We start from the raw sequence: 11765 nt of genomic DNA, 5'->3' as shown, positions 1-11765 counted from the left end.
AATGCCTACTCCCCGTCCCCTGCTCATGAGAAACGACGCACAGTGAAAGGGTCCCTAAATCTCTTAGAAATACAAAATCTCAGATAAAATATATACATATTTTTTGTTACATTTGTACCCCGCGCTTTCCCACTCATGGCAGGCTCAATGCGGCTTACATGGGGCAATGGAGGGTTAAGTGACTTGCCCAGAGTCACAAGGAGCTGCCTTTGCCTGAAGTGAGAATCAAACTCAGTTCTTCAGTTCCCCAGGACCAAAGTCCACCACCCTAACCACTAGGCCACTCCTCCTGACATTTAGGGTCCTGTTTACTAAGGTGCGCTAGCCTTTTTGGCACATGCTAAAAATTCTAGCACGCCTACAGCATGGCTTAGTAAAAGGGGCCCTTGAAAAGAAATATTAGACTTTCAGGGGCATTTTCGAAAGAGAAGGGCGCTCATCTTCTGACACAAATCGGGAGATGGGCGTCCTTCTCTCAGGGTCGCCCAAATCGGCGTAATCAAAAGCTGATTTTGGGCATCCTCAACTGCATTCCATCGTGGGGACCACCAAAGTTCATGGGGGCGTGTCGGAGGTGTAACGAAGGTGGGACTAGGGCGTGCTTAAGAGATGGGCGTCCTTGGTCGATAATGAAAAAAAGAAGGGTGTCCATGACGAGCATTTGGTCGACTTTACTTGGTCCATTATTTTTCACAACCAACCCTCAAAAAGGTGCCCAAACTGACCAGATGACCACTGGAGTGGATCGGGGATGACCTCCCCTTACTCGTCCAGTGGTCACCAACCCCCTCCCACCCTAAAAAAATATCTTTTTTTTGCCAGCCTCTATGCCAGCCTTAAATGTCATACCCAGCTCCATGACAGCGGTATGCAGGTCCCTGGAGCAGTTTTAGTGGGTGCAGTGCACTTCAGGCAGGCGGACCCAGCCCCCCCCCCCCCCCCACCTGTTACACGTGCTGGTAAATGTGAGCTCTTCAAAACCCACCCGAAACCCACTGTACCAACATGTAGGTGCCCCCCTTCACCCCTTAGGGCTATGGTAGTGGTGTACAGTTGTGGGGAGTAGGATTTGGGGGGGGGGTTGGGGGCTCAGCACAGAAGGTAAGGGAGCTATGCACCTGGGAGCAATTTGTGAAGTCCACTGCAGTGCCCCCTAGGGTGCCCGGTTGGTGTCCTGGCATGTGAGAGGGACCAATGCACTATGAATGCTGGCTCCTCCCACGACCAAATGCCTTGGATTTGGTCGTTTTTGAGTTGGGCATCCTTGGTTTCCATTATCGCTGAAAACCGGGGATGACCATCTCTAAGGTTGACCATCACAACATTTAGATCGACCATCTCTAAAGTCGACCTAAATGTTAAGATTTGGTGAGATTTGGGCATCCCCGACCGTATCATCGAAATGAAAGATGGCCGCCCATCTTTTTTCGATAATAGCAGTTTCCCCGCCCCTTTCCCGGGACATCCTTAGAGATGGGCGCCCTTAGAGATGGTCGTCCCTGTTCGATTATGCCCCTCCACGCATTCTCAAGAACTTTTAACTAATGCTAATTTATTTAACTGTAAAGAGATGAAAACGGTAACGGAATTCAAAAATGCGTGGGATAAACATAAAGGAATCATGTTCAGAAGGAATGGATCCTCAGAAGCTTAGCGGAGATTGGGTGGCAGCACCGGTGGTTGGGAGGCGGGGCTAGTGCTGGGCAGACTTCTACGGTCTGTGCCCTGAGAATGGCAAGGACAAATCAAGGTCAGGTATACATAGAAAGTAGCACATATGAGTTTATCTTGTTGGGCAGACTGGATGGACCATACAGTTTTTCTGCCGTCACCTACTATGTTACTATGTAAATGTAAATATAACAGAATCGCTATTTCATGAGCAGGACATTATCTTTTTTTTTAAGCAAAGTGGGTCATTATGCTGGTGACAGTGAATAAAGCAGGCAAACTGCTTGCTAGAATATCTAAAAGGTAAAAAGTAAAAAAAACATCAGATTACTTCTGCACATGACTCCAATGTAGAGTGTTGCATGGGAGACAGAAGTCTAACCCATCCCCACCCATCCCCGTTGAAATCATACCCATCCCCACCCATACCTGCAAGAATTCAACCTGTTCCCACCTGTCCCCACAAGAATTTAATGGCACCTAAAATTCCAGTTGGCTCTCTGTCTCCCTCTGGGTTTCGAACCACAGCACTGCAGGCAAGGAAGGAACAGAAGTTTGAACTTGAAACACTTGTCTCTGATTCGCTGGCACTGTGTGCTGAGAGGTTGCCACATGCATGCGCCAGTAGGTCAGGTGACCTCCGATGCACATGCCTGTGTCAGAGCTGAGAGCTGCACATCAACCCAGGAACAGGGAGGATTAATGGAAGACTTTCCACATCTGTGCTGTTAAAGCAAGGAGGAGGAGGAGGAGGTGGCTCTCAAAGAACTTGGTACTTGGTAAGTGAGAGGCTGCCACAGATGCAGCTTACACTTCCACGGGAACCCCGCAGGAATTGCTTCCGTCCCCATGGGAACCCCGAGGAACTGCTTCTGTCCTCCAAAGCCTCGGAGGGGATTCCTGCGAGATTCCCGTGAACCCTGTTCCCGTACAGGTCTCCAGTGGTACTGTCCTTCATAGAGAGAAAGATATTGAACAGGTATTTGTAAATTCCTATCAGAAACTCTTCAATTCAGAATGCTCTGATATGGAATTGGCTGTGAAAAATTTCTAGATCAGCCTACTTTAGCTCCAGCTCAACAAGAAATGTTGGAAGAAAGTTTATCGTCTAAAGAAAATACTTAAAACTATTAAAACCCTTCCCAAATAATAAAAATCCTGGACCTGACAGCTATACTGCAGAATTTTATAAATTCTTTCAAGGATTCCTGCCTCCCGAATGCCCAAAGAAATTTTGCAGATGCTACAATTGTATTGATTCCGAAAGAAGGATGGGATCTAAATAAAACGGGTAATTATAGGCTGATTTCTTTGCTAAATCTGAACTATAATTTCAGGAAGAAGCTCGAAGTAAAGGCTGCTTGTTTCCACAAGGTGACTCCATTCCCTCACAGTATTTGATGATCTAAAGCTGATCTAGAAAATCCTTACCCAACTGTTGCTAATAGACAATAAAGTATTGAATTCTGATTCACTCAAGGCAAATTGGAGACGACCTACGTTTATTTCATGATCTAAAATTTGTTGCTTCTAAAACCACCGTTATATTGCTCTATCCTTGGCAGGGGTGTAGCCAGGGGTGGGCCAGGGCCCAAGATGGGTGGGCAGGACTCCACCTTGTCTCACAAGTGATTTGGTCTCTCCCTCTCTCACCTGCATGCCATATGGAGGGGCATAATCGAAAGGGACATCCAAGTTTTGATGAGGATGTCCTTGCAAAATGTCCCGATGCAGGGGCAGGGAAACCCGTATTATCGAAACAAGATGGACGTCCATCTTTTGTTTCGATAATACAGTCAGTGACGTCCAGATCTTGACATTTTGGTCATCCTTAGAGATGGTCGTCCCTAGACTTGGTCGTTTCTGATTTTTGGCGATAATGGAAACCAAGGACGCCCATCTCAGAAACGACCAAATGCAAGCCCTTTGGTCATGGGAGGAGCCAGCATTCGTAGTGCACTGGTCCCCCTGACATGCCAGGACAGCAACCAGCCACCCTAGGGGGCACTGCAGTGGAGTTTATAAATTGCTCCCAGGTACATAGCTCCCTTAACTTGTGTGCTGAGCCCTCCAACCCCCCCCCCCAAAAAAAAAAAAAAACCCACTCCCCACAACTGTACACCACTACCATAGCCCTTGTGGTGGGATTTGGATAGCTCGCAGTTTTCTCCACAAATGTAACGGGGGTGGGGGTGGGCCTGGGTCCGTCTGCCTGAAGTGCACTGCACCCACTAAAACTGCTCCAGGGACCTGAGTATGACATATGAGGCTGGCAACAAATATTTTGAAAGACATTTTTTGAGGGTGGGAGGGGGTTAGTGACCACTGGGAGAGTAGCGGGAGGTCATCTCCAATTCCGGTGGTCATCTGGTCATTTCGGGCACCTTTTTGTGCCTTTGTCGTGAGAAAAACACAACCAGGTAAAGTCATCCAAGTGCTTGTCAGGGACGTCCTTTTTTTTTTTGTTCCATTATGGGTCAGGGTCGTCCTAGTGTTAAGCACGCCCAAGTCCCGCCTTTGCTACGCCTCCGACACGCCCCCATGAACTTTGGCCGTCCCTGCGACGGAAAGCAGTTGGGGACATCCAAAATCGGCTTTCGATTATACCGATTTGGATGACCCTGTGAGAAGGAAGTCCATCTTCTGATTTGTGTCGAAAGATGAGTGTCCTTCTCTTTCGAAAATGAGCCTGAAGGTCTCTCAAACGTCTCCCCTCCCCCACATACCTTTTAAATAGCAGATTTTCACTGGCAGCGAGCAGCAACTAATTCACACTGCTCATGTTGGCCCCACAGCCTTCCCTCTGATGCAACTTCCTGTTTCCGCATAGGCGGGAATATATCAGAGGGAAGGCTGTGGGGCCGGTGCGAGCAGTATGTATCAGTTGCTGCTCACTGCAGGCGAAGATTTGCTATTTACAAGGTATGCAGGACGGACAGTTGTTGGGAGGTTTTGGCTGGTGGGGCTTGGGGATTCCTGCCAGCCACATCATAGGTGTCCTGCTACTGGGTAGGCCTGAGCCCAAAGTGGCTACGCCACTGATCCTTGGATGCTGAAAACTCATTTGACAGGATAGAGTGGCGTTATCTAAGTTCTGAAATGGTTCGAAATGGGCCAGGAATTCTGTAATTGGATTCATACTTTATATTGTGGTCCCCAGTCCAAGATATTGGTCAATGATAATCTCACTCAGTCTTTACTGTTAGGTTGAGGAACTGGACAAGGTTGCCCCCTTTCCTCTCTTTTGTTCAACCTTGCATTAAAACCTCTTCAATTAGGGGTCCTTTTACTAAGGCATGCCGAAAAATGGACTGCGCTGGCGTAGGTGCGTGTTTTGGATACGCACAGGTCCATTTTTCAGCGCACCTGCAAAAAACAGGCCTTTTTTTTGTGGCCGAAAATGGACGTGCGGCAAAATTAAAACCAGCGCTGGTCCATTTTCGGCATGAGACCTTACCGCCACCCATTGACTTAGCAGTAAGGTCTCACGCGTTAACCGGGCGGTAATCATCAGTGCACGTACACTGCCGATTACATAGTAACATAGTAGATGATGGCAGAAAAAGACCTGCACGGTCCATCCAGTCTGCCCAACAAGATAAACTCATATGTGCTACTTTTTGTGTATACCTTACCTTAATTTGTACCTGTCCTTTTCAGGGCACAGACCGTATAAGTCTGCCCAGCACTATCCCCGCCTCCCAACCACCAGCCCCGCCTCCCACCACCGGCTCTGGCACAGACCGTATAAGTCTGCCCAGCACCATCCCCGCCTCCCGCCACCGGCTCTGCCACCCAATCTCGGCTAAGCTCCTTAGGATCCATTCCTTCTGAACAGGATTCTTTTATGTTTATCCCACCAGGTAAGCGCCATCCGGTAGAGAATTTCTACCATGTGTAGAATCAAAGGAATATTTACCACCTCCACAGAAAAAAAAATTATAGCTTATGCTGATGATCTCTTGGAGGGGCATAATCGAACGGGATGCCCAAGTTTTCCTGAGGGCGTCCTCTCAGGACGTCCTCGGGAAGGGGCGGGGAAACCCGTATTATCGAAACAAGATGGGCGTCCCTTTCATTTCGATAATAAGATCAGGGACGCCCAAATCTTAACATTTAGGTCGACCTTAGAGATGGTCGTCCTTAGAGATGGTCATCCCCGGTTTTCAGCAATAATGGAAACCGAGGACGCCCATCTCAGAAACGACCAAATCCAAGCCATTTGGTCGTGGGAGGAGCCAGCATTCATAGTGCACTGGTCCCCCTGCCATGACAGGACACCAACCGGGCACCCTAGGGGGCACTGCAGTGGACTTCAGAAAAAGCTCCCAGGTGCATAGCTCCCTTACCTTGTGTGCTGAGCCCCCCAACCCCCCCCCACCACAAAAAAAAACCCACTCCCCACAACTGTACACCACTACCATAGCCCTTAGGGATGGAGGGGGCACCTAGATGTGGGTACAGTGGGTTTCTGGTGGGTTTTGGAGGGCTCACATTTACCACCACAAGTGTAAAAGGTAGGGGGGAATGGGCCTGGGTCCGCCTGCCTGAAGTGCAGTGCAGTTCCTACTAAAACTGCTCCAGGGACCTGCATACTGCTGTCAGGGAGCTGGGTATGACATTTGAGGATGGCAAAAAATATTTTTTCAAGTTTTTTTTTAGGGTGGGAAGGGGTTAGTGACCACTGGGGGAGTAATGGGAGGTCATCCCCGATTCTCTCCAGTGGTCATCTGGTCAGTTCGGGCACCTTTTTGAGGCTTGGTCGCTAGAAAAAATGGACCAAGTAAAGTCGGCCAAGTGCTCGTCAGGGATGCCCTTATTTTTTCCATTATCGGCCGAGGACGCCCATGTGTTAAGCACGCCCTAGTCCCACCTTCGCTACGCTTCTGACACGCTCCCGTGAACTTTGGTCGTCCCCACGACAGAAAGCAGTTGAGGACGCCCAAAATTGGCTTATGATTATGCCGATTTGGGCGACCCTGGGAGAAGGACGCCAATCTCCCGATTTATGTCGAAAGATGGGTGCCCTTCTCTTTTGAAAATAAGCCTGTTGGTCTTTTAATTGGGACAAGTCAGAAATTTATGAGGGGCATTTTCTATTTTCTACCGCGTAACGCTAACCAGGCGGTAACTGGCAGTGTATGCGCATTGACGATTACCACGTGGTTAACGCATGAGACCTTACCGCTAAGTCAATGGGTGGCAGTAAGGTCTCAGGCCCAAAATGGACGTGCGCTTGTTTTAATTCTCAGCAAACTCACTTCAAGCTCATACGTCCATCAAATGATACCTTTCAAACCTTATGATGCTGGGCTTGCGATACTTGCAATTAAAGACTTCAGGTGGGTGGAGTCATGGGACCCTCATCGATTATGTTTTTTCAAATCTTTTTATCATTATATTTTTTTATATGTGTATATTTTTTGTACTTTTAAAGAGTTTATTTTTTTTTGTTACATTTGTACCCCGTGCTTTCCCACTCATGGCAGGCTCAATGTGGCTTACACGGGGCAATGGAGGGTTAAGTGACTTGCCCAGAGTCACAAGGAGCTGCCTGTGCCTGAAGTGGGAATCGAACTCAGTTCCTCAGTTCCCCAGGACCAAAGTCCACCACCCTAACCACTAGGCCACTCCTCCACTCAACATTCAAGTCCTCAATTGTGTGAAACTTTCAAACACAAACTTTTTACAAGTTAGTACTTCAAAAGCACTTAGCTTCAATAGATCTCTTGTCAAGGGGATATCTTGTCTGACACAACATCATGTTTCGCCGCTTGGCTGCTTCAAGGTTATGCCCCCGTCTCGGTGTTATCACATTCTTTACCGATGTAATTTTGCCACATGTCCATTTTCGGTCACAAAAAAAAAGGCCTTTGTTGCAGGCGTGCTGAAAAATGGATCTGCGCACGTCCAATAAACGCGCCTACACCAGCGCAGGCCATTTTTCAGCGTACCTTAGTAAAAGGACCCCATATGTAGCTAAATTAAATATCATATAATTACCAAGAACTTCAGTGTTAAGTTACCGTGATAACAAATCCAAGGCTCATTCATATTTAAAAGGTGAGGAGACCCCATTATGGGGAAACATGTAGCCATATTATCAATATATGAGAAGTCATCCCATTTTCATTCGCACGTTCCATTCAAGCAGAACTTCAGGCGCTCTTAATAAGTGGTGATACAGTTATTATGCATCATTTTCATACTTGCAGGGTACGTTAGTCCGAAACAAGCTCCCAAATCTTTCAAATCTTGTCTGAGAGAAATGTTTTCCTTTTCATAGCTGTAGTTTTTGCTAGGTCTGGTAGAATAACTACTTTCTTGATTGATACATTAGAGAAGACTTACCTTTTGCAGCCATGAGGATTTGAAGGGCCTGTGGGTATCGTAGGAATTTTTTCACCACAGGTTTGGGGTGTGACGTATTAGCTAATAGGCGGGATGGTCACCAGTGGGTCCTTTCAATTTTCAGGTCTGGAGTGAAATCAATATTCAAGAATCCAGTTGCCAATCTATCAAAAGAGATATGTTTAGATTTTTGAGGCCTAAGATCTTATATTATTTCTACGGGATCTGTTTGCTAAATCCTCAAGCTCCTCTCTTACGCCTTTAATGGCTTCAGCATTGGATTTGATTAGAGGCAGCACAGCTTCCAATTTCATAGTGCATTTCTGTAAGGCCTCAGCGAACAATTGAGAAGCTGTAAGTTTAACATATAGTTCCTCAATCTCCTTTCTCATATCACGGAATAATTCAACATTTGAGAAAAGAGTGTTTTTAATAGATTTAAGTTCAGATATTACCATGTGTTCAGTGTTCCCGGAAGTTCTAGATCCGCCAGCTTTGTCAGGAGAAAGCAGAGCTGCCAAGTAACCCGTTCCATGAGGGAGATTTTTTTGGCCAGTCCTGGTTCTAGGCTTACATCACAAAGCAGTAGTGTTTGTAGACCAATGATTCTAGCCATTGGAATCGGGACTGCAGGTCCCATACTGCAGGATGAGGTTGGAAGAAATCCAGGACCAGCCCAAAAGTCTCCTTCCTGGAATGGGTAACTTGGCAGCTCTGAGAAAGTAAGTCGTTAGGTTACCATATGGCTCCAGAAAAAGGAGGACGGATTGAAAGCAATGGAAGTAAAACCCGGCTGGCTCAATCCGTCCTCCTTTTTCTGGAGCCATATGGTAACCCTCGGCGCCGGGGAGGCCAAATTAAATTGTTTTTCAGCTTTTGTACACTTTGCTATTGTTACGTTCCTCACCTGGTTCCAGGCCTGCGCGGCCGAGTCGCCAGCGAGGCACGGTCTGGCAGAGATAGCCGGCTATCTTGGTGGTGTTTCTCCAGGATAGGTCGGCCATTTTGGGATGGGCATCTCAGCTTGTGGTGGCCATCTTGGGGTTGACCGGCTGCAGAAAGGAAGCCCATATTTGGGCGTTGTGCTTCTCTGCTGATGGGGGGGCAGCCATCTTGGATCAGCTGCACATGTTTGAGACTGATTCCTACACTATTTAAAGCCCTGCCTCCAGTCCTTTGGTGCTTCGGCCTCAATTGTGTTTGAGGTCCATGCCTGTGCTCCTTGTCTTCAGTTCCAGTGTTCCAGACTTCGGCTTGTTTCCCGGACCTCGCTTGTTTTGCTGCCTTCCTTGACCTTGGACTGTTTTTGACTACTCTTTGTTCTACGGATTTACCTGGCTTTTGGATTGTGTCTGTTTGCCTGCCTGTCTGGTCAGTGGTCGTGCAACCCTGCCGGTTCCAGAAGTCCTGGTGGCTGCCCAAACCTGGGGGCTCAACTCCCAGGGAACGGCGGTCGCTACCCAGGAGAAGCTAGGGGTTGTCTGGCTGCCTGACTGAGTGCGGTGTCACTCCATCCTAGCCGTGCTCAGTCGGGGCACAAGGGCTCACATTTCTCCAGTCTTAACAGCTATTAAAAATAACATTGAAAAAGAAGGCGATTTGCTGCAACAATAATCTGGGTAGAAAAGAGAGAGCTCCATGTTTAAGCTGCCCTGCTGTCCATGAGTGGGATCTAAACCATATGATATATTATTGCCCCTTGATTTGATCTTTCTGGATGTCTATATGGGCAGAAATGTTTTCCCTATAAATGAAGATTTGACTTCACTCAATGAGTAATTGTTTAAATGATTTTTATTAACTTGTTATAGAACTCATATATACAATACAGACTGTTCAAGGGATCTCAATCTTCTGTAGTCCCTCTGAATGTGCCAAAACATAACCAGAACAATTTTTAACTTTTAACTCCCTCCCCCTCCTCTCCCCTATCCCATCTCTCCCCATTGTCTGGAATTAATTGCCAGAGAATGCCAGAGAATGTGGAAAAGGCGGTTAGCTTAGCGGAGTTTAAAAAAGATCTGGCCAGCTTCCTAAAGGAAAAGTCCATAGACCATTATTAAATTGACTTGGGGAAAATCCACTGCTTATTTCTGGGATAAGCAGCATAACATGTATTGAACTTTTTCAGGATCTTGCCAGGTATTTGTGACCTGGATTGGCCACTGTTGGAAACAGGATGATGGACCTTTGTCAAAAATACAATAAAATGATATGAACTAAAAAAAAAAAACAACAACAAACAAACTCCTTATCCAGACCAGTTTTGCTTCCTTATGCCTTCTCAACCTACCATCCTCAGTAGATAAGCGCACTCACACCCACTTGGAATGGAGGAGTAGCTTATTGGTTAGAGTAGTGGGCTGAGATCCTAGCACATACTAAAGCCAGGCTTGGAGTATCATTGAATGGGATTTCAGGTTCTCTAAGTGTTGTATGACAAACTCAGCCCTTCCCTTCTGTTTACTCTGTCAAAGTCACCTGCAACCACCACCCCTTCTATACAGCAGCTAAGGATCAGCACATTCCTATCCCCTGGCAATTCTCCATCCCTACCCTACAGTCCAACTCAGCCAAAAATGTTTTGACAACTCTATGCTGACAGCTGCAATTCCTGCAGACCCAGATTCCAATTCCACTGCTAATACCAGCTCACTTGATGAGAAAATAGCTCAGAGCTGTAACACCAGCAGAATACAGGATCTGATCCCACCGCTGACACAAGCTGTATTGCTGAACTTTAATGAACTGACCTTCCCTGTAATCAAATCTAGATCATAAACTCTTGCAAGCAGGGAAATAGCAGCCAAGTGAGTTATCTTTTATCAGCAATGCATATTTGACATTACTTTGTAAATAGTGAAGAGCTTGCTGTGAGATGTTTTAATAGCGGGTGTGCCTGCTACTGTGTTGTATCCTCAATTAATGTCAGTATGTTTTCCCTATTCTCAGGAAAACACAGGCTGAACATTGCATTTCAGTGTCACTTTGCAATTGATGAGTGTGTAAGAGTTTAACCAGTACACTGATCTGTCCTGGAAGACAAATAGCCATGAGACAGGTGCATACAGGAGGGACCCAGAGGAAGGGCTAGTGAAAGAGTTTTGGGTGCCCTAGGCAAGCTAACAGCCTGACTGCCACCTTACCTTAACTTTCAGGTCACTAATCTGCCCTCACCCACGACAATGGGCTATTTGAAAATTTCCCACACTTTGTCAGTAAAAGTATGTAAGGATGGTCCTTTAAATTTCTGTGGCTCTCAGGACTTATTAATGCTGTGGGCAGCTGCCTTATCTTGCATAATTGTTAGATCAGTCCTGCCCAGAAGTATCATATATTCACAGTAAAATCGGTCATAGGGGAAAAAAAACACATCCTGAGCTTCCTTCTGTAGTGTCACTCTTCAGTAACTGAGTGTAAAAGTACAGCAAGATTTGAGCTAGGAGTCCCAGGGGCAGTCGCACACAGGCAGCACACCCTGAAAGGCTCAATTATACACAAGGGCATCAGGTACAAGCAGGGCAGCCCCAATCATTAGGTAGCACTAGGCCAGAGCCTAGGGCAGCAGCAGCTAGGGGAGGGGGGCAAAGAACGGCTGCTGCAAAAGAAAACAATAGGTCCTGAGAACTACACAAACCAGCAGAGAGGGTAGGCAGTTTTAATTTAATTTAATTTAATTTAATTTTGGCATTTAGGGGTCCTTTAACTAAGTCGCGGTAGGCTCTACGCATGTGCAGCGAGCA

The sequence above is a fragment of the Microcaecilia unicolor genome, chromosome 3 (assembly GCF_901765095.1).
Source record: "Microcaecilia unicolor chromosome 3, aMicUni1.1, whole genome shotgun sequence".
NCBI lineage: Eukaryota > Metazoa > Chordata > Amphibia > Gymnophiona > Siphonopidae > Microcaecilia > Microcaecilia unicolor.
Note: the sequence above shows the minus strand (reverse complement) of the source record.